Below are 22803 nucleotides of genomic sequence, written 5' to 3'. Positions count from 1 at the left end.
ATGCAACCACCACTACATTCACTATTAGGACATTTTCCTCCCTTGAAAAAGAAACCCTGTTACCATTAGCAGTTATTTCCTTTTTTTTCCCAACCCTTTTTTCTCTCTCGCCCCTAGGCAACCGCTAATCTACTTTCTGTCTCCAAGGATTTGCCTATTTCACAGGAATGGAATTATACACCATGTGGTCTTTTGTGACTGGCCTCTTTCGCTTAGCTCAATGCGTTTATGGTTCATCCATGTGTAGCATTCATCCTCACATCATTCCTTTTTACGGCTGAATAATGTTCTATTGTATGGATATACCACATTTAATTTGTTGATTTATCAGTCCATGGACATTGGGGTTGTTTCTACTTTTTAGCTACTTTGAACAATGCTGCTATGAATACTTAAGTGTAAGTTTTCGCGTGGGCACACATTTTCATTTCTCTGGGGTATAGAAGGAGAACCACTGAATCTTATGGTTACTCTTCGTTTAACCTTTTGAGAAACCGATAGACTATTTTCCAAAGCAACTGCACTATTTTACATTTCCACCAGCATGAAATCCTCAGTGTTAACCACTAACAAGGTAATTTATACTTTCATCGCTGGTTTGCACAAAAAAATAGCCATACAACTTAGTCAAACTCTAGTAAATCCAAGGAGAAACTGAAAGGTTTTCTTAATGAGAAAACTTACAGCTGAGCTCTGAGTTTGAAAGTGTTGGTGTTTTTTTTTGATTTAAAGATGTCAGTTGAGCCAATTGCAGAAGAGATGAATGATGAGAAATGCCATGTTTGTAATTCCCCTTATTCCCTGAAGCATTAGGGGGATTTTCCGCTCATTTCTCAGACCGAGTGGTCTCTAGCCGTACCCGTGCAGGTGCTGCAATAGCAGGATTGTCTGTTATTCTGGAAAGCCATCGACACTTGCTGGAAGACGGCACACGAAAGAAGACGTGCATAATATCTATGCATATGTCATGCTGGTCTCTTGAAAAGTTAAGTATTCAGAGCATCGAGTTCGCTGCCACTTGATTGCAAGTGACATAAACCTGAAAGCCATTAAAAAAAGAGAATAGAGAAAAGAAAGAGGAACATGGAAATTCTTTTTTATCCCACTTGCAACAGATTTCTGAAGGGGGCCCAAAAGGTATCCTTGAGTGAATCTTGAGGGTTGCTATCTGTGAAAGGAAGAGCATTTGCTGGCTCTGAGGGCTCCGGGCAGATAGGAGAGGAATGTAAGCCACGGTCTCTGCCCTCTCAGAGTTTCTATCCTGCATTATCACACAATCACTCAATGTGAAACCATGACTGTAAGTGCCGCGGGCGTGGAGAGGAGGCAGAGGTGGAGCGCGTTGGCGTGGTGCTAAGAAAGCTTATGCAGAACACGGGAATGGTCTTAAAGGAAACCAAGCCAGGACTTGGTTAAACTGGAAGGAGCAGCCACATGACATCGGCCAGAATGTTTAAGGGTCAGTGGGCAGATGGGCCTGGCTGGAGAAAAGGTACATATGAGCGCCGGAGTGAGAAACGGTTAAAAAGCGGAAGTGCATCATGGGAAGAGCATTGGACAGGGCATCCGGGGAAACGGATTCTGCGTTCAGTTCTGCCACTAATTAGCTTTTGATGTAGGCTCTGTGATTTAGCAGTTTGGGACTTTTGTTTTTTAATCTATGGACAATTAAAGTTAGACTAACCCTGGCTTCACATTATAATTGTCTCAGTGTGTTTTTAAAATACAGATTCCTGTGTCTCACCCCTGGTGGTCACATTTCCATGGGTGTGAGGTATAGTCCAAGAGGAGAGGTTCTCTTGGCCGTACATCGGAATCACCCGCGGAACTTTGAAAACTGGTGGTGCCTTGTTTCCCATGCCTGGAGATTCCGATTCGGTCGGACTCAGTGCCATCAGGCTTCAGGAGTTTTCAAAGTTCCTTAGGTGATTTTCATGGGCAGCTATGAGAGCCACAATTTCTGGTGGATTCTGGCATAATGGAGGGCTGGCTAGAGACTTCATTGGAATGGGAGGACTCTAAACCCTCCCTAATTTGGAGGGATTTTGGTTCTGTGGAAAATATTTTGGGATTAGGTGAAAGAGCGGCCTTATGCTGGACTAAGGGGTCTGTGCTTTGTTTTATGGATAGTTAGAAACATGTAAGACCCCTCACCTGGGTACATTTCACTGCTTTAAATCCTGATAACTACCATCAGGGAAAGGAAAGAGCAAGCTGTCTCTTCATTCATGCTTCTGGCTAGAAAGGGGTGACCATTGACAATTCCATTGTATGGCAGGGTCTAGTGTCTCTGCATAGGACAAACAGAAAGAGGGAAGGGGAGGCGGGGAGTGGAGGCATGGCCTGGGGCTTCGGGGCAGTGGAGCTGGTCTTAACCAAAGTGTAGGCATCTTTGTTAAAAAAATGGACCCCACTAGTGGGCAGGAGACAGCAACAGGTAGGGTAGATTTTTTAAATTACAGTCCCTTTTCAATTCTCCTTTTAATCCTCAAGTGAATCACGTCCAGTCTCAGCTGAGCAGTAGTATGGCTTGAATAACTCTGATATTTGCCAATCTTCCTTTTTGACAAAGAGAAACTAGGCCCCAGGCTTAGAGCCCCAGGCAGATGATGCATCTGAGCTGGAATTTAGCAGTGTCCCTACTTATCTGCATCTACTGGTCCCTAAATTTCAGGGAGTTTAGACTGGGAGGGTTGAGATTTTTTTTTCTAGCAACTAAAGTTGATCTTCTGTTTATAGTACTGACTCAAAGTTTGCTTCTTGAATGAGTTGATTTAAAGAGAAATGTGAATTAAAGCACAGATGGGAAGGCGAGGTGGAAAGGAAGTTTGATTGTGAAAGAGAATACAAATAAATGACCTTCAGGAAACACTGGCGGGTTCTTTCCAGAACCTGGACTGGGAGGAGGAAGCCCTGACAGGGGTTGTTAGGGCTGGCAGGTCTCCTTGTGTTTGGTTTATAACATCTGAGGTCTGTACTGGATAATCTTTAAAAAATTCTTTCAGGTCTGAAATTCTGTGTTCCCATGACAGTATTTCTAAATACAGCCCCTTCCCCAGGAGACTGATCATACCTGGCTGTTCACCGGTGATCACCTGTCTCCCACGAGTGCTGAGAGCTTGTGGGCAGCTCCCCGGGATAAAGACCCTGGCAGCATTCTTAGGAAATTGCAGGCCAAGAACATTTTAAGGAATGTGAGCCCTGCAGGCTAAAGCATCAAAATCTTTCAAGGGGAAAAACCCAAAACAAAATGAACAAAACAAAACTAAACTAATGTAATCCAAAACGAACCAAGTAGCCTTATAGTTACCAACTGAATTTCCCCCTACTATCAAAATTTTTTTGTGGAAAAATTTCTTGTCTCTTCTTCTTTCCTAAGAATGTTTTGTCAGGGTACAGATGATGAATCCCATTTCAAATGCGATTGTTGCCACTATATCTATGCTTCATTGGACCCACGTGGAAAAATTCCTCTAGTCTCCCCTTCATGCGCCACCCCAACTTAATGCCAACAGATGCGGTTCCATAGATCACTGGGGAGGAGTTCTGTGGTTCTCTAAGTGTGTGGTTTTCAAATGTTAGTGTATATAAGAATCACCTGGGGAGCTCACTGCACATGCAGGTCCTTGGGCCTCAGCCTCAGCAATCCGAATGAGCAGGTGTGGGGTAGAGGCCAGGAGCAAGGATCTTTAACAAGCTTTCCTGGTGATTCTGATGCAGATGGCCTGCAGACCACCTGACCGGAAGTCCTGCGCTTCGACAAGGTACGTCATGCATGCAGCGACTTCCCTCTGACTGGATGTTCTCAGAATGTCTAGCTAGGGCTGCCTTATTGTTGTGGTGTGAACCTGCATGCCCCTTGTCTCTGCGTTCTCCCTGCCCCCACCTCCCCTTTCTCTTTTTACGCAGGCTTTAAATGACTATCAGTGGCACCCTCGACGTGATTAGTAACTCAACGGGGGAAGGATAATGCAATTGTGTCTGGGTTTACGTTTGGGCAGTTCATAACTTTGCCTCCACATCTTTATTTTTTAGCTTTGTTGATTGGTCAGGTTGCTAACCGCACAGTTTCAACTTCCTCCTCATTAGAATAGGGATCGTAACAGGGTTAATTGAGTTAACCTGGTATGAGGTAAGCATTCAATGAAAGTCAGCTGTTATTAGTGTGGTAGGAGTTGAGAGAAAATGAAAGAAAAGGGGCCGGAAGGGCAGGGTATGGGAGGCGCTGTGAAGGTGGAGCTTTGATCCCAAAGGTTTCCTATGACTCGGGAGAAAGGTGGAGTTCCTTTTCATAGGGGACATGCACGCATGTGAGCGTCTCGGTCCACCCCATGCAACCTTCTATGGCTCCTCTGTGCCCTGAGTGGCAGCAAAAGGCAAGTATAATGTGGAGATGGAGTCCGAAGCAGGAGAGAGCCATTTTGTCTCCAGGATTCCACACAGTGGGTCTCAGCTTGGCATTCACAGCACAGAGATCACTCTGTGTCAAGTTTCTGGGCATAGAAGGTACTCAGTGATATCATGAAGCTCAGAGCCAAGCCCCTCGTCTGCAAGTCTACCATGACCGTGCCTGGACTGTTCTCAGCACCGCATCCCCTGGGTAGCCTCCTTACCTGCAGTGTGGGCTAATGCCTCCTAGGAATGGTTCTATGGGAATGACTCAGCAAACAAGGGGTAGTAACTTCCAGAAAGCAAGCAGCGCTTTGTCAGCACATTGCTCGGGGTTCTGACACAACTTTTATTTTATTTTTCAGATGCCTGCCAGAGTTTATGCACAAGTAGTTCAGCCATGAGGTATGTGAAACAAATTCCCCTTACCCTTTTCCTGGATGCAAAAGTACTGTATTTTGACTTTGACAGAGAAGGCAAAACTTTCTCTTCAGGCTGTGTCCGAGTCTCAGAGCGTGAACTGAGCTTGTTTGAGCTCTTAAGTGTTTTGTTTGAGTGTAAAGTCTGCTGACCAGGAAATATGGATAAATCGAAAGTGTAAGCTAAAACAAGGGGGATTTTCATATACAGAGGCTAGAAGTATCGAGGTAGCCAGCTTAGCCTCCGGCTCCTCCTGGGTTACCCAGAGGGGGAAGGGAGCCGGCTTTCTAAGCTTGCGGGTTTCTCCCTTTCTCTACATCCTTTTACTTTTTCTTTTCTCTGACCTCTCAGTCCCATGAGAGGAGAATGAAGGGAACAAACACAAGAGCAAAGAGTTGCCTTTTTCATATGTATGAACCTCTGATCTGTATCACATTTGGAGTTTCTAAAGTCACCTTATAGTCTTGGAATCCAACTTGAGGAATATCTCCCAAACAGTAGGGAAACAATTATTTTGACTTCTAAAATGGGATGTTAATTTAAACCTCCACGATGATGACTTTTACTGAAGGCATGTGTTGTTAAAACGTGTACAGATGAACCAAAGGTCACCACCTTGCAAAGCTGGGAGCCACACCTCCTCCGTCTGCCACATTCGTTTTCAGCCACCAGGATACACTCTTTGCCTGCTCGGCAGCAGCTTCAGCCAGTGTTTCTCCCACTGTCAGCCCACTATGAATCCAATAAGGGCCTCCCTCTGTGTCACCAAACAAACCCTGACTCCTGATGCAGGAAAGAGATGCAGAGCCTCGACCCCAGCCAATAACAACAATGTTACAACATGTTCTAGATTTGCCTCTTAGGTGCTCGCTTGGCTTGCTTTCCCCACCTGCCTTTAATTTTTGCTCTTACCATAAGCCAACAGAGATAGGCATCAGAGACTTATCAGATGAGTGTGCTCAATAGAAGTGAAATGCCCGGTCTATCTAATTTAGCAAATGCCAAATAGCTACCTTCAGCTAAGTTCAAAGAATATCATTGTTCCTGTGTTCCTTCTTTAAAAATAAAAAAGCTCCTTTGGCTAACTGAATGGAGACAAACCACTAAGAAATTGTAGGTATATAGAAAATACAAGAAAATTGAAAGTTAACAGAAAATTTTCAAGCAGTGATTTTTTTTCACAAAGGCTTAGGGTTGGTCTGTATACTGATGTCACTGAAATATCCCTGATTTAAACTTAAGTACTTTAATGACCAGTTAGGGAAAGAAAAACTTTCTTTCCCAGGCAAGCGGCAATAGAAATCTTTCTTAGATTCCTTTGATTACAATAGTTCTTTGTTAACTGGTTGTAACTTTGCCCCAGGACTGGCGATAAGCTCTTAAAATGAGAAGACCTGTCCTTCCCATGAAGAGAGAGAAGTGTTCACCTTGAAGACGGATTGAAAAAATAAATGTCTAGCGTTTAAACTTTATCCTTATTTGTCTTGAAGGGTCTCTGCCTGAGAAGTCTGACAAAATTAACATTAGTGTGGAGGCAATGAAGTCCAAGCACACCAAATGGAAAAGATTGGCACTGCCTGGGTGGGAACCCTTCTCAGAGTAGAAAACAGTGTCATTCTTAGGTGTGTCCTTGCTGTTCAAAATAGAAGTTGGGCAGTTATGGGATTCATCCCATTACCTGAGCTATTGAGAGAAAAACATCCACTGTGGAAGATCTAGATGACCAAGTCTGACTTTACAATGATCAAATTAAACAAGTAACCAGGCCAGTAATTCACTTGGAGGAGGGTAGCTAAGAGTCTGTTTTTTTTTTTTTTTTTTTTTTTTTTTAGGCAAGGCAACCCTTGGTTGACCTCACAGATTGCAAGGACCTTGTCAGTTTACAATCCTTTATTTATTTAAAAAAGTTTTTTAACGCCTACAGCACCTGGTCTCCCTAGGTAGTGAGTCTGGTTTTCACTTAGGAGTCACTTCATCGGAGAGTAGATTAATTATTTTGTAATACTATTATTTTTTGATACTAATTATTTTGTGATAGTATTTCCAACTACCAAAATTCTAGGGTTTAAAAATGAGAAGGAACTTGAAAGATAGTTCTGTTTCCTCCCAATTCTGCAGTGAAAGAAATAGAGGTTCGAGGTCACACGGTTTGTTGGTCAGGATTAGAATCCAGAGCTGCTAATTCTCAGGCGACTGTCTGTTCCCTCCTTTTACTTTACTCGATGAATAGAGACCTCCACTGGGAGGAGCAAAGGAACTGAGATGCATCACAACTTGACCCTCTGCTTTCTACACTCCCTCTGTGGCTAACCTCCCATCTGTGTCCCCTTCTGATCCATTGATTATCGCGGTCACGGTTGGAACAGAGCACAGAGGAAGGAAGACAGACATAGAAAAGACGACTTAAGAAAGGTTTGAACAGAAAAGCTCCAGAAGGAGCCCAAGGTAATGGCTAAGTCAGGTGGGTGGGTTCCGCTCTGCCAAAGCAGGGGCGGAGGGGCCCAGCGTGCCCGCCCCCGTGCCCCCTCCCCTGCACCGGCACCGATTGACGAGCGTTTCTTCCACACCACAATGGATGAATGTTTTCATTCCCGTTATGCCTGAGAGGGTTCCAAAAGTACACAGGGAAAGTCTGGTTATATGGTATTTAGAACTGGCTAAACAGAATCTACTCTGAAAGGGGGCTTGTTTCCAGTGTCTGTCTGTCTGCCAGGATCCAGCATCATGGCGTAGGCTGGAAGTTGGAAATATATACGTGTGTGTGTGTGTGTGTGTGTGTGTGTGTGTGTGTGTGTGTGTTCCCAGTCAATCTTGAGCATTTGAGTTTTTCCTCATTGATTAGGCCCATTTTCATGGTGATGCCCAGTTAGGAGCTCAGGACTTTCCATCGGGCAGATAGGAGTCGAATCCTGGCTGGACCCCTGTTTAACTAGAGGCAAATTTCTTATTCATTGTAGACCCTGGTCTTCTCACCTGCATTGAGAATAATAGAACATACCACCCCGGGTTAATGAGGAGTGAAGAAGATAATGTTCCTAAAGGGATTAGCACAGCGTGTGACATGGAGTCACAGCTCAGGAACTGGTGACTGGTGCCATTGTTGTCATCGTCAAGTTGTAGCCATGCACCAGGGCTTGTCACGTATGTGTGTTTGACAAAATGTTAACCTGAGTCAGAGGCTTTAATAGAATCTGAAATATTCTCTCCATCTTGTTGAGGGTTAAGCTGTAAGTAAGTATTGGGTGAAGCTTAATTTCCTTTAGATGTGTATTTTTGAAGGATTTGGGTTGCAACCCGGCATGCCAGGGCTGTGTCTGCTGGATATGAACTGGCTTCAGATTTACCATGTAATCTGAGAGGCAGGGTAGTAAGTGTAGGTAGAAAGGGATCAGTCATGTGGTTCGCGTTGAGGTTCCGAGGTGGTTACTGGGTGAATGCAGAACCTGGAGGTCTCAGTGGAGACTGGTGACGATTGGAAAGGATGTCCCCATCATCTGTGACAGGACCACTCCGCGTGCAAAACTACTCCCGTCTGGGGAATCTTTAAAGGCTTGTCTCCTGACACCCACATGTGGCATGATCATAAGGTACATGAATCTCTTTCCTACTGATAAGTCTCGACCTTAATATGATGCCGGCAGAGAATGTAACTTCCCAAGTGGTGTCATTAGGGATTTCTGGGAATGTCTACTTCACCATGCCTATAATCAGGCCTGGGATTACACCCCGTTTTATATTCAAATCCTGGTACTACTACCAGTCAGTTGTGAACCTTGGCAAAGTACTTAAGCTACTTGGGCTTTATTGAGAATGCTTAATGAGACGTCAAATTACTTGCCCATGTGAAAGCTGACTGAAGAGGTGAGTGGAGGAGCATAATCAGGAACTTTTGATAGGTATTGATGGTGTTGGTGTTGACAATGAACAGGCAAAGGATCCAAAGGATGAGGAGAGGGACGCAGTCAGGAGAGTTTGTGTAGCCAGCGTTCCTAGAATTGGCCAGGATCTCCAATTTTGCAAGAAAGCCACAGTCAGCCAGGTCTTCTAATAGATTTTCAGAAGTGTGACAGGTGCGACCCAAATACAGATTGGACTATGTGTTTGGGTCTGTGAGTCATGACACAGGACAAATTGCTTGATCCTCAATTTTTTTGTGTGTAAAATGAGGACAATTATTGCTCTCCTGCTTACTCTACAGCGTGTTGTGAGATGCAAGGTCATTCACATAAAAATGCTTTGTAAAGTCGACATACATTTGAAACTTATTTGTAATTTTCTTACCAAAGGAGATGGCTGAATAGTGCATATCTCCCTTCCTTCTACTACCTTTTCCAATAGTCCCCCCTTTCGTTCTTCTTATCTCCCCACTTGTTTGAGAAGGGGGCATCATACTCATTAGTGAAATATAAGAAAACGAGTTGAAATGAGGTAGTATTTAGGACTCATCGGATGCAAAGGAAAAATGGTTCCTATTGTAATTACATTTCCCAAAAGATAAATAACTGATTGAAATGAGTTTGATATTTGCAGTCAGAAAAAGACTTGGCTTTTTCATAATACCCTTAAAACAAAAGACTTGAAAAATTAGCTGATTTCATGAGTGATAGGGACAGTTTTATGGTTAGGGAGGGGAATGATGATGGAGACTTGGAGTTGAAAAATCAACGAGAGAGATTAAAGGCTGGAAAATGCCTCTAGAACCTATTCAATTCTGCAAAGGAAATTTTTATATCAGAATAGCTTACTTGACCATATGCATTATAGCTCTGTCTGCCTCTGGTTTTAACTTTTATTAGGTTATTCCATCTGGCTCCTGGTCACCATTAGAAAGTATTACATGTGAGGCTTCTCTGCAGTCTGAGGTTTTAGTTCACAGGGAATTTTGATATTTCCACTTATCTTTATTGGGCTGCTTGTAAAGAGATTGAAGCTCTTTAACCACTGTCTCTAAATCCATGTGGAGAGAAGATGATGAATAAGTGATTAAGCTGTTAAAATGGAGAAAATGCAGGATCCATTAATGGTCAGAAAGAAGACATCAGGTAGTATATTGCACTATTTGGCTGCTTGGCTGGACTATTTAATGAGTTGTGTGTGTGTGTGTGTGTGTGTGTGTGTGTGTGTGTGTGTAAATCCACCTTGCGTAAAATCATGATGGAGGCTATTTCTGTGATTTCTCCTTTATTCATGTTTGTTCTCATTGCTCCTCCCTGCTGGCCCAATATTTAATTTCCGTCTCCCTTTCCGCTTTAACTTTTCAAAGTCTGCTGTAGGCACTGCGCTTTTCTAAGCACCAAGGGTAATTGATCATTAACAGCTTAAGGCGCTGTTAGTGGGGGTGCGGGAGGCATTTGCTTTTTCAGGTTTTTGCTTCAAAGAAACTCTTGGGCTAAAAAGGGTGGTAATGTTGACCAGGATATCCGGCAGGGTCTAGTGTTTGGAAAAGTCACTTCGCTCAAGGACCTGATGATGTTTTACCTGGAGGAGAGTTTCACAAAGAGAAGTGAGATCTGTCCTGGAAAGGAAGAACAGTGACAAGCGGGCACACTGGTGTTGGCGCACGGCAGTGTGTGTGTGCAGGCTCAGGAGAGGATTTCATCTCAGCTCTCGGGGAAGGGCCACGCGATGTGAGAATGAGACTGTGAGCTCTGAGGCTCTGGCGAGGCTAGAGGTCATTCTTGCAGTGAGTGGGAGGCAGGAAGGGGCTATGCCAAAGCCCTTCCAACTCTAAGTACCATGAGTCAGCCATACTCTGACCAGTTCTGGGGGAAGGTCAGCCCTGTGGTCAGTCACCAGAAAATGCAATTTTCCTTTTGCTCTTTTGTGTTTTGAAAGAAGGACCAGGCTTTTAAGAAAGCTAAGCCTGTGTTCTCTTTTCCTTCCAAATGTTACTTTTTTGCTTCTTCCTAAGTGTTTTGTTCTATATTTTTGAAGGGGTTACTCGGGTAGCTTGAATGTGCTAATTTTGACTTCCACAACTTCCTGGAGACTGAATAAATTCGTGCCTTACAGTTCTCGAGTACAAGGTCATTCAGATGACATGAGATACAGCGGAAAATGGCATCATTCTCCTTTTCAATAAACGTCTCTGATTGGTATTCATTTGAGCTATTAACAGTGCTGAGAGTAAACACCAGGGTTTTATCCCCTCATCTAAATAGGCATTAGCTCAAGGTATGTCCTTTCTGTTTTGTCATGATTCATAAATCACCCGTCTGTAAAAATCAGAGGCTGAGCATATTTGGTTACCTGTGGCGATGATGAACTTTCTATCAATGACATTTGTCTTCCTGCCCTGGGTTCTTCTTAAGTCCTGGAGCCTTTCTCTCTCCACCTTTGACCTGATTTCCTGTCCCTGCATAAACATGTCTTCTCTTTTTTTCTAGTAGATGCCTGTAGAAGAACAGTGAAAAGTTACGAGTCTTGGGTTTGTTTGTGTTTATTTGGTTCCTCTGCAAAGTGGTCTGGCTGGATGTAATCAATGTTGTCCCTCTGCTTTGTTCAATAGGCTTCGAGTAATGATGTGCAGATGCCAAACGTGACGTGTTTGGGCACAAGGTAGTTTAATTCTAGTCTTATTTGCACCTCATGACTCGATGTCATTAGGGCTTTGTCTCCAAGAAGCCAGCTCACAGGGAAAACCAGCCCCCGCTCGACCCGCTATAAATGCGAATACACACTATAAAAAGGCTGGAGCCCTCACTTAGCTGTCGGGGCCTTAAGAACTGAGCTAAATCATTGTGGTCTTTCTGTCCTTTATTTTTGTTTCTTTTCTTAATTGACAGTTATGAGTCTGTCCCTCATTCACACCAGTGGGCGCAGGGAGCTTAGAAGGTTGGGTCGTTTAAGGAGACCATTTCAAAGTGTCTTGAGGTTGGGGGCTTGGACCAAAGCTCAGCCTGTAAACACCCTGTTAACATTCCGATTATGGAGTCTGATGGGCGGGAGGTCAACATGTGACTCCTTCGGTGACCCCCTGGCATTAAGTGCCATTACCACAAACAAAAGTCTTCCCTTGTCTTTGGATGTCCCAGACTGGAAACAAATCCCCGTAGAATTATTTATATTAATCACTTTTTTATTGTGGTAAAATATACATAACGTAAAATCTACCCTTTTAACCATTTTTAAGGGTGCAGTTCTGCGACATTAAGTACGTTCTTATTGTTCAGCGACCGTCACCACCTTCCATCTCAGGAACTTTTTCATCTTGCCAGACAGGAACTCTGTAGCCATTAACCATGAGGTCCCCATGACTCCTCCCTGCAGCCCCTGGTGACCACTATTGTGCTTTCTGTGTCTATGGAGTTGACTGTTCTGGGACCTCATATACCTGAGAGACCATGAACGCTTCCCCTCCGCCCCCACATAATCACCACTTCTCTCCCTACACGTGTCTACTGCCAGCAGTCTGATGTCCTTCCGGTTGCCTCTCTATGTATTCACATGCTTGCATACCCTTTATATATGTTTCTTTAAAAATAAGAAGTCAATAAGTACACAGTATTCTAACTGTTCTGCAATTTGCTCTTTTCATGTAACAACGTGTCTTGGAAATCATTTAGGGTTTAATTCTTATTGGCTTCACAGTATTCCATGATATGGATATTATCATCATTTATTTAACTTGCTCCCCAACTGATGGACATTTAAGTTGTTTAGGTTTTTCACTGTCGTCCGTGATAAATAGCTACATTCATGTTTTAACATCCTCCTTTTGTGTGTATGAGCGAGGATTTTTCTTAAAAGCATGATTCTTGGAAGTGGAATTGCTCACTCAAAAGGCGTGTCCACTTAAAATTTTGATAGATGCTGCCAAATTGTTTTCAAAAAGGCATCACTAAGTTACACATTCCCAAAATGACTGATGATGTTACATTTCCTGGCATCCATTCCAAAATTTGATTTTATTTGTCTTTTAAACTTTTGCCAATCTGACAAAAACATCTTAAAATTTGCTTTTCACACTTATTTACTGTGGTAAGGGAAGAATCTAAAAACAGGAATAGGAAAGAACAGAGAGTCAGAGGCGAAACAGGGAAGGGAAGGTGAGAGGAATTGTTCTGGGATGTGCAGGGGCTGCATTGTCTCCCCGAAACATATGCTCCCAAAGACGTTTGGCCGGCTTACTTCTGCGTCCACAAGCCATGTGGCCTCTTGCTGTGTGGCTGCCGAGAAGTTGTCTACCTGCTGGGAGCTGGCCACAGTTACCTCTCACTACAGCAGAGGTCAGCTCATGCTTTAGCAATCCCTAGGCTTATCTTGAATCTGCTTCATCCCCAGTGTTCCTTCTGTCTGGAGCATGCTTTTCCCCAACTCATCTGTCTAACCTGCTCATCTCTAAGTCAATCTGTCACTTTCTTAGACCTTCCGGAGCTCACACCAGTCTAGTACTTTTCCTTTAAAGCACTTGTAACAATTGTAGTTAACTATGTGATGATTGTCATTGACCATAGATAATTGTCAGTACCTCCTCCTCTAAAATGTAAGCCCAAAGAATGTTGGAAAAGGGAATATTATAGCTACTACTCTATCCTCATGGCTGTCCCAGAGAAGGTCCTCAATGAATATTTGTTGGATGAATGAAGGAAGACCATGCACTGATAATGTAGAGCATCGTTACTCTTAATTTACAAATGAGAAAATTAAGGTCTAGAGCAGTTCAAACACACATATATTGAATGATTGCTGTATGCCAGGCAGGGGTTCAGTCCTCTACTTAGTGCTGAGCATAATGTCTGGTGCTCATTTGAATCATTTCATCTTAAAGCAACCCTATAGGTAGTTATTATCTTTATCCTCATTTTACAGATGAGAAGATCAAAATGCGGAGACCTTTGTAGGAGTGAAATCTATTTGTATCACAGCTAGATTTGGTCCCGGACAACTTTATAAGGAAGGAAAAGCCACTTTCATTTCTTCTCCTTTCTTTTCAAAGAGGTTCCACACCTTGAACTTGCTTGTCTTGGTTCACTTTTTTTAAGGCCTGGTAGGTGATTAGCTAACTGCTCTTGAACGAACCAATTGAGCCAAAGTATTAATGGTCAAATTATTCTACTAGGTTTCCTATGCACTTTAAGAGAGGATTCCTGGGGTAACAGCTTAACCAAAAAGAATAGCTCTCCTATGGTGGGGATTCTAGGGTCTGTTGCATGCTGGGGAAAGATCTGCAGTGTGTGACCTTACTCTTCCTGACATCATATCAGAGAGGGCTCAGTCCCCAGCTCTCCGAGGTGAAGCCTGGCCTCTCATGTGGCTCTATTTGTATCACTCCCTGTCTGAACTAAAAATGCTTGCAGGGGAAATTGCTTCATGGAGATGGATGGAAAGCCTTAAGACTTTTGTTTTCTCTCTCCTGAGCTCCAGAAGGCATCTAGGAATCACATTTTTAATCTCAAAATAGAGACAAAATTTACTTTAGTTCATTTAATTTACTTATTTATAGTCCAGAGTTTCCACAAAGGGAGTCAGCCAGAACCTCTTCTTCACAGCTTTGAGGCAGCATGGGGTAATGCAAAGAGCGTGGACTGTGAGATTTGACTGGCTGGAATTTGACCTTGGCATTGCTGATTATGAATTGTGTTTTAAGCTTTCTGATTTGAAATTTTCCCTTTTGTAAAATGAGAGTGATGTTACCCACTCTGCATGGTGATTGGGAGGGTTAAGATAATATCTGTCCAGCACCTAACAGAGTCTGGCAGATCTCAGGCAAACGTCACCTGGTTGCTATAATTTTCAGATTTAAAGGAATTTACAAAAGATGTGTTGGGGCCAATAAACTCTGCCTTTGTTAAATTTATTAGGATTTGCAAAACTTTTAGAAGCTTTGCTGTGTATATTATATATATATGCTTTATTTCCACTTCCTCTTAATTTAGTTTATATTATAGTACTACGAAAAATTTCGTGATTCATTAATAGTCACATTAGTCCTGAGGAATGATTTTAAAATTGGTATGTATCTTTATATATCTTAAAAACCTTACCTGTACTTGCTCTCTTTAGCTAACCATGAAACTATAAAGAATTTATCGAGAGTTGTTTCCCTGGGACCATCTCTGAAAGTATGACAATTGCCTTTTAATGATGTAGAATGGTTTTATTTCTAATATTAAGATTTAAAAATAATATCCATATATATATAAAATAAATGTAAATAGTAACAATTAAAAAATATCATGCGTTCGTAAAATCTCAGTGGTTGCTTATGCTCAGGCCAAAGTAGATCGAAGATTGAGTACAATGGGAACAGGAAATAGGATTCAGTAAGAGAACTGAGTCTGCAGGACTGATTTGATAACTACCCATCTGATTCATCTTTGTGTTCTCAGGCTCTAGCATACAGTAGGTGCTGAATAAGTGTTTGTTGCGTGAATACAGGAATAGGAATCCTTTCTATAGCTGCGAGTCATGTGACCTGTGAGGTTACCATAAATTTTAAGGCCTTTGCTAAACTTTTCATTCATTCTGTAAACTTTTATTTAGTGCCTACTTTATGCTAAGCGCTGAGCTTAGAGATGAACTGCTGAGCAAAAGCAATCCTTCCCTGCTCTTGTAGCTTACAGTCTTAAGAAAGCAAGGCATCATTTGGATCAAAATAAAATCACTCCTGCTATGAGACCGGTGCAGTCTAAAAGTAAGGGAGAAAACCAGGGTGGCTGGAGGGTGGGGATAAGGGACCAGTTAGTGGCATGTGAAGGGTCTTAAGAGGCGTTTAAAGGACAGTCCAAGCAAGGCTGTTGCTATGGACTGAAATGTGTTCTCCCCAAATTCATATTTGAAGCTCTAACCCCTGAGGTGACTGTATTTTGAGACAGGGCCTTTATAGAGGTAATTACGATTAAATGAGGTCATAACAGTGGGGGCCTAATTCAATAGGCCTGGTGACCTTATAGGAAGAGAGGGAGGTACTAGGGATGCACATTCACAGAGGAAAGATCCAGTGAGAAAAGATCCAGAAGTAAGCTGTCTACAAGCCAAGGAGAAATCAACCTTGTTGGCTTTTTGATTTTGGACGTCCAGCTTCTAGAACTGTAAGGGATTAAACTTCTCTTGTTTAGGCCACCCAGTCTGCAATATTTTCTTATGACATCCTGAGCAGACTGCTACAGCCATATAGGCCATATTAAGGAATCTAGATGTTACTCCAAGGGGCCATGGGAAGCAGTGGAAAGTTTTAAAACAGGGGTTAGCGTGATCAGCTTCGTGTTTTGGAAAGATGACTTTGGCTGCAATGAGAAAACTGAATGGGGGAAAGATAAGTACATGTGAGTCCTCTGGGGTGGGGGGAACCCCAGGAGTCTCAATTTAGAGTTTAATTCTCTTTCCATCTGCTGTTCAGAGTTGATCAGAAATGTAGTTCTAGCCAGGATGGATTCTGGAAGGCATGATCATGAAGAGCCTCATTTAGATCACCAATAATGGCTCTTACAGTTTATGGAAATCTCTTCTCTGGTTCTGAAACCAGCTGACCAGAAAGTGTCCTGCAGGAAGATGGGACATTGATGGGGACATGGCTCATCTGCTGTGCTCTTCTTAGGGTTGGTTCCTTTTCTGCCACTAAGGTAATTTGTGGCTGAATTCACAGGACGATGAGAGAAGGGGAGGCAGGTAAACAGACTTTAAAACAAGATGCCGTCTTTCTCCAGGCTTCCTACCCTCTCCACATCATCTCAGTGTTTGTTTCAGCCCTGAACCAACATTTCTGGGACTTGAAGAGCAACTTTGATGGAAAAAAGTTCCTAGAAAATTTGGGAAACTGTTGTAATTGCTAGTTAAAATAAATAGAAAATTAATGGGAATGTTTACATGGTAGTTTTAAATGGCAACTCTTCCTTTTTAAAATTTTTCAGCTCTCAATTCAGCTCTCAATTCTGCACGTTGGCCATTTGGATTGGGCTCAGCTGGGTGGTTCTGTTGGTCCACACATGGGGTTGGCTAACTTGGTCTGGCACTCAAGTCACGTGTGCGCAGCCAGCAGCTGGGTCAGCTCAGGGTCTGGCTGACCATCAGCTGGTTGCCCTGGTTCCACTTCAGGTACCAGGGAACACCCAAGTTAGCATGCAGTTATCAAGCTTCTGCTTACGGCATACTGGCTAATGGCCCATTGGCCACAGTAAACCCACAGCTGGCCAGAAACAAGAGGTAGAAGAATAGACTCTTCCTCTCAATGAGAGTTGCTGCGAAGATACACTGTAAAGGGGTATGCAAACAGGGAGGGCAGAATTTGTGGCCAGTTTCACAGTCAACGTCCTCCTCCAATTTCGGTCATACTCTGTATAATGCTTTCAACATTAGCCATGTTCACATATCATCACTTTACAACAAATCAACTTCAATTTACAAAAATTACTATTTTAGCTTCCTTATCGATCTTATCTTTGAAATTACAGACTTAATGTGTTAGTTATTGTTGTGGGTTTATTTTTTGGGGGGTTAATTCTTGGTTTTATTTTATTTTTTTTTAAGTTTATTGGGGTAATATTGGTTAATACAATTATATGATTTTCAGGTGTACATTATAATTTGACATCTATGTATTCTATTGTATGGTTACTACTCAAAGTCCAGTTTCCTTCAGCTACCATATATCTGATCCCCTTTATACACTTCATCCTCTCCCATCCCCCTATATTTGACCCCCTTTACCCTGTCTGCCCCTCCACTCCTTCCCCACCCCCAACCCTGTGGTAACCACTAGTCCATTGTCCATGTCCCTGAGTCTGTTTGTCCTGTTCATTTGTTGCTTTTAGGTTTATATCCCACACATAAGTGATATCATGTGATTTTCAAGTTTTTCAGTCTGGCTTATTTCATTTAGCGTGATTATCTCGAGGTTCATCCATGTTGTCGCAAATGGCAGTATTTCATCTCTTCTTTTGGCTGAGTAATATTCTATTGTATATATGTACCAGTTTCTTTAGCCAGTCCTCTATCATAGGACACTTTGGTTGCTTCCATGTCGTGGCCGCTGTGAATAATGCTGCTATGAACATCGGTGTTGCAAATATTTATTGTGGGTTTAATTGTGTCCCTCCAACATCCATGTGTTAAAGTTCTAACCCTCAGAACCTCAGGATGTGACTTTAGTTGGAAATAGGGTTGTTGTGGACGTAATTAGTTAAGATGAGGTCATCCCAGAATAGGGTGGGCCTGTAATCTTTTATGACTGATGTCCTTATAAGAAGATAGCCACTTAAAAGAAGAGAGAGACAATGGGAGACTAGTATATGATGACAAAGGCAGTTACAAGTCAAAGAATACCCAGGACTGCCAGCAAACAGCAGGATCTAGGAATAAGCAAAGTCTTTTCTGCAGGGTTCAAAGGGAGCATGGCCCTGCTGACACCTGGATTTTGGATTTCTAGTATCCAAAACTATGAGACAATAAATTTCTGTTGCTTTAAGCCAACCAGTTTGTGGTATTTTGCTATGGCAGCCCTAGGAAACTAATACTGTTATTTTTTTTTTAAAAAAAAAATACCAGCTTAAACTATATGAAATTGTCACCTTTGTATTTTCGAGATACAAAATGGTTGAGTAACGGCAATTTCACATTAAAAAAAAAAAAGACCTAGCTATTGAAAAAAGTTTGAACTACCTAAAATGATCTTGTATACTACCATTGATACATTGCTACACTTCTGAAGATGTCAGTGTTTTATTCCAAAATAAGGCATTTAGATTTCCTGGGGAGCTCAGGCTCTAGGTAATGTTTCTCTCCCACAATGTTTCTTTCCTTGTTTTACATACTTGAAGAAGCATTAGAATAAAAAGCTGTATAATTAATTTGTAAATGCTGTGAATCTGACTAAAAAGTTTTTTGATACTGAACTTAATTTTTTAAAAAATTTGTCCCTGACCTTGGCATATTAAAAAGCCAAAGAGTGGATTTTCTAGAAGAGACAAAATGTGTTATTTGGCTTCTAAATAAGATGTGCGAATTGAATCAAGTTTCCTTTGTTGAGGCAGTCCAAATTAATTTGTAAGAACTTCTGTAGAATTAAATTTTAGTTTCTTTTGCATGGAAATAATAATAAAATTGTAATGCAATCTTAAACTTCTGAATCTTGCAAATAGTAGCTAATTAAGAGACTATGTGTCATGATTATTTTGAGCAACTGATCATTTCCATCAATCAACCAAGCAACCCTGATAAGCCAATCATTTTTTAATCGATGTTGAGCCACTGAAAAGTTGCCATAGATACCAAATTCTACAGCCATCACAACAGAAAGTCAGGTTAGAATTGGAAGTGACAGGTGTATTCATCACATAGTTAACAAGCCTTTGAAGGGAAAGAGAGAGTTTGTCAGAGTCCTTAGTCTGGGTATAAAAGATTGCAAAGAACACTCAACTCAACTTCCCAAAGAGCACTTCAAAAGCAGGGGGAAGGATCCGTTTTTCATTAGAAATGCAGGAAGATGTTTGCTTGAAATTCAAGCTCTAAGTAACAAGTTCCTTGAAGTTTTGCTTGGCTGTCGTTTAGCAGGGGTCACCAGTAAGTTATCTTAAGAGCAGAGAATTTCCGTTTTTTTTTTTTTAACTTTCTGTATCAGAAGTAATAAGGATGGCTGTGAGCATGAAGCAATGAATACTGTAAAAAGCAGTCCTGATTGCACTGTTTCTAAATGTAGAAATTGGAAGATACGTACATTTATGTGTGTATATTTATTTATTAATTGTCAATGTTGTCAAAATGAAAGAGCAGAACCAAGAAATATATTTTGGGAGTCATTGTACATAAGTCAGGATCTGTTACTAGTAAAAATATTGGATGTTCAGAACTTTGGAGAATAGACAAAAAAACCCCAGAGGGTTTCAAGTTAAAAAAAAAAAAATTATCTATCTATCTGTCTATCTATCTATATTTCAAGTATAGCACACATCTTCAGTCTTTCGGGGTCCCGGTTCTACCTCTTGATGATCTAACCCTCATCACACACATCCACAGTTGCATGTGTGGAAACACAGTGACATCCTCAGACCCCAGGAACAAGCACTGGAAAGGGCATCAGGAGAATAGAGTTCCGACCCCAGCTCTGTTATTCACAGGGCTTTCCAGGACTGGCCACCCCAGGAGGGGATGGGGGCGGGGGCTCTGCCTCAATCCCTAAAAGTCTCACCCAGGAATGACATTCTTTGAGTCTCAGGGGTTATTTGTGTCTCAGCCATGCAGCCCGCTGCGGTTTATGGGGACTTGAGTATCTCTTGTTTGCCCAGCTAATTGTCAGCTGTCACCTGCTTCCTCGTGTGCATCGTGGGAGCCCTGCAACACCACTTTGGTATTATGCTCCTAGAATGCAAGCTTGGTGGAATCATGGGAACAAACCAGTGAAAAGGTTTGATAAGTAAAGGAAAGGAGGTTCGAGGAAGTTCCCAAAGGCTCAGAGCCTAGGGTGGGGCCTTTCCTGTGAGTGTAACCCCGAAGAGAGACTCTGTTCACCCCTAAAGAGGGCGCTTTCCCTGGTTGGTTCCCTCTGGGCAGCCGGAGCTCGACCTCAGTGCCCACCTGGCCCAAGTGTTTTTGTATCTCTCCTTTGCAGTACTTGAAGGAGGAGCTTTATCACCACAGCAGCCACAGGTCAGTGAAGAAGAACTGAATCCACATCAGGGAATAAACGTTTCAAAAACAGTTAATTGATCTATTAATTTGTGTGTGTGTCTGTGTGTGTGTGTTTGTGTGTGGATGTATATAAACATATATATGTATTTATTAATCTAAATGAAAAATAATAACTCAGTGTAGGCCTGGTATTAAGTGCCTTTAATTTCCTCTCTTCTGATCTCCCTGTATCTTAATTCATGGCTGTGTTACAATCGGTCCATGGGTGCTTCTTGCTTGTCTGCTTGCTTGAATATATGCACTTCCTTCTATTCCAACATCTCAATCCTTTGCCTTCCTTAGCATACTCAATTTTAACGCCTCACATGCCTATATTTTTAATCTACATATAAGGAATTTTGTTATGGGTCTCATTCTGTTCCTGGCATTTTTTTATTCACCAAGCACTAAACTTTTCAGATTCATCCTTATTGCTGTGTGTCCTCATCTCCTTAATTTGATACTGATTTCGCAAAATATTCATCGAGAACATACTATGTGCCAGAAACTGTTGTTGGCTGGAAATAAGATCTTTGCTCTCTTGGAACCTACATTCCGCTGGGAGGACATAGGCAATAAACAAGTAAACGCATAAACAGGGTAATTTGGGAGAGCGATCAGTGCCGTAAAAAGAGTAAAACTGGGAGAAGCGTTGGTGCCCGGAGGTTTACTGTACTTGTGGGGTCAGTCAGAGTCCTTCTAGGGAGGTCAGATTTGACTCGCGCCCGGGGAAGAGCGTGCCAGGCAGAAGCAGTGTGATGCTGCAAAAGGCTTAGCTGTTCGGAAGCGGAACTGTGTAACCCATCGAGCGGCTGGCGAACCCCTCGGTCGGGAGTGGCTTAGGACACTCAGCTGCACTTTCAGCTTCTTCAAACCTTTGTCTCCTTTCCTGTGCCTTGTTCTTTTCTCAGATCCAAGGCAAGGGTATGAGTGGACAGAGAGCATCTGCCATGGGACGGAGTCACTGGGTTCCCAGGTGCTCTTCTTGATAGTAGTGGACCTTTCCTTCCATCCCCTTTCCTTCTTCCTCCCTCTCTCCCTCCCTCCCTTTTTACTGCCTTCCTTTTCTCAGTCCCCCCCCCCACCCGTTCTCTTCCCTCCTCAGCAAACATTTATTGAGTGCCTAGAACATGCCAGACATAGCGCTAAGCACTGAGAGGTACGTTGGTAAGCACTGGCGTTACCCTCACAGAGCTTACGCTCCAAGCATTTTCTCTTTTGCATGAACATCTTGGGATGTCCTGCTTCCTTTCTGTACTCTCCAAAAGTTTGATGCCAATGGGAAAAATAGCTGACTCTCCTTCCCAGGGGAGAACTCTTCCCTGTCACCACCTTCTCCTTTTCTGGTCACTGCTCATGGTTTGCAATCTGTCAAAAGCTATTCAGGAGGGTTTTATTTAGTTTCCTTCCCTCCCTCCCTCCCTCCCTCCCTCCTCCCTCACTCCCTTCCCTTCCTCCCTCCTTCCTTCCCTCCCTCCTTCCCTCCTTCTCCTCCTCCTCCTCCAGCAGTCAGAAATAAATTAATAAAATCATTTGCTAAAGGACAACAAATCCAGCTGTGTTTCACAACATTAAGATGTGCTAATCATGATTCCAATAACCAGAAGTGTATGTGGAAGAAATATGTTTGTGTTTCGTCAGCATAGAGGACAATAACCTGATGAATACGAACAATGCCTTCTCTAAGAACAGGCTGGGTCTAAATATTCATTTGTAAGAGCGGTTCAGAAGACCATGTGCTTTCCCATGGACACAGGGTTCGGGTGGAGTTAGGTCTTTAACCCTAATTTCAGGATACCGGTTAACCCATAATACATTTCATAAGTTGTTTGTCTAGTTGTACTATAAAATCTGGCCAAGACTTAGCAGTATCCAAAGGCATTCTCCCCTCTCCACTTTGTCATTGTTCTGGTTTGTGGTCTCTGTACTTTTTCTGAATCACCCCAGTAACTGCCTCACGGGTCTGTTTCTCTGTCCCCATGATCACCACCCATATTGCAAGGATGAGATTTCTAAAATGCAAATCTGATTGCAGCCCTCCCCTGTAACTCAGCAGTGGTTCCACTGCTTGTAGAATGAAGATCAGACTCCTACCTGGGAGCCTGAGGCCCACATGGCCTCTCGCTCGCTTACCTGTGAGCTCACCTCTCGATGCTTCTCTTATGCAGCTTCCTGGATGCACTGACTTCATCCGGCTTTATCTTTTGGCTCATGTTGCTTCTCTGCTTGGAGTGCCCTTCTCCTTGTCTGTTTGGAGAATTCCTTCTCCTTTTTCAGGATTTGGGTCAAGAGTCCTCTCTCCTCACTCCTGGAAGTCATCTGTCCCTCTTCTGTAATGTGATACCACATTGTTTTCTAATTATCTGTTTACATGTTTCTTCCAGCAGGTGC

General features: G+C 42.6%; 1 long non-coding RNA gene across 1 annotated transcript in view; it reads left to right on the top strand.

Moving 5' to 3' along the window:
• Positions 1-22803, top strand: part of LOC107516703 — a 142681-nt gene that overhangs the window by 13854 nt on the left and 106024 nt on the right. Inside the window, exons 2-3 of the long non-coding RNA XR_001598361.2 lie at positions 3721-3764; positions 4755-4794. This is a non-coding gene — a long non-coding RNA (uncharacterized LOC107516703). The remainder of the gene's footprint in view (positions 1-3720; positions 3765-4754; positions 4795-22803) is intronic.

Source organism: Rousettus aegyptiacus, unplaced genomic scaffold (genome assembly GCF_014176215.1).
Source record: "Rousettus aegyptiacus isolate mRouAeg1 unplaced genomic scaffold, mRouAeg1.p scaffold_m13_p_2, whole genome shotgun sequence".
NCBI lineage: Eukaryota > Metazoa > Chordata > Mammalia > Chiroptera > Pteropodidae > Rousettus > Rousettus aegyptiacus.
Note: the sequence above shows the minus strand (reverse complement) of the source record. Positions and strands in the feature narration are given on the sequence as shown.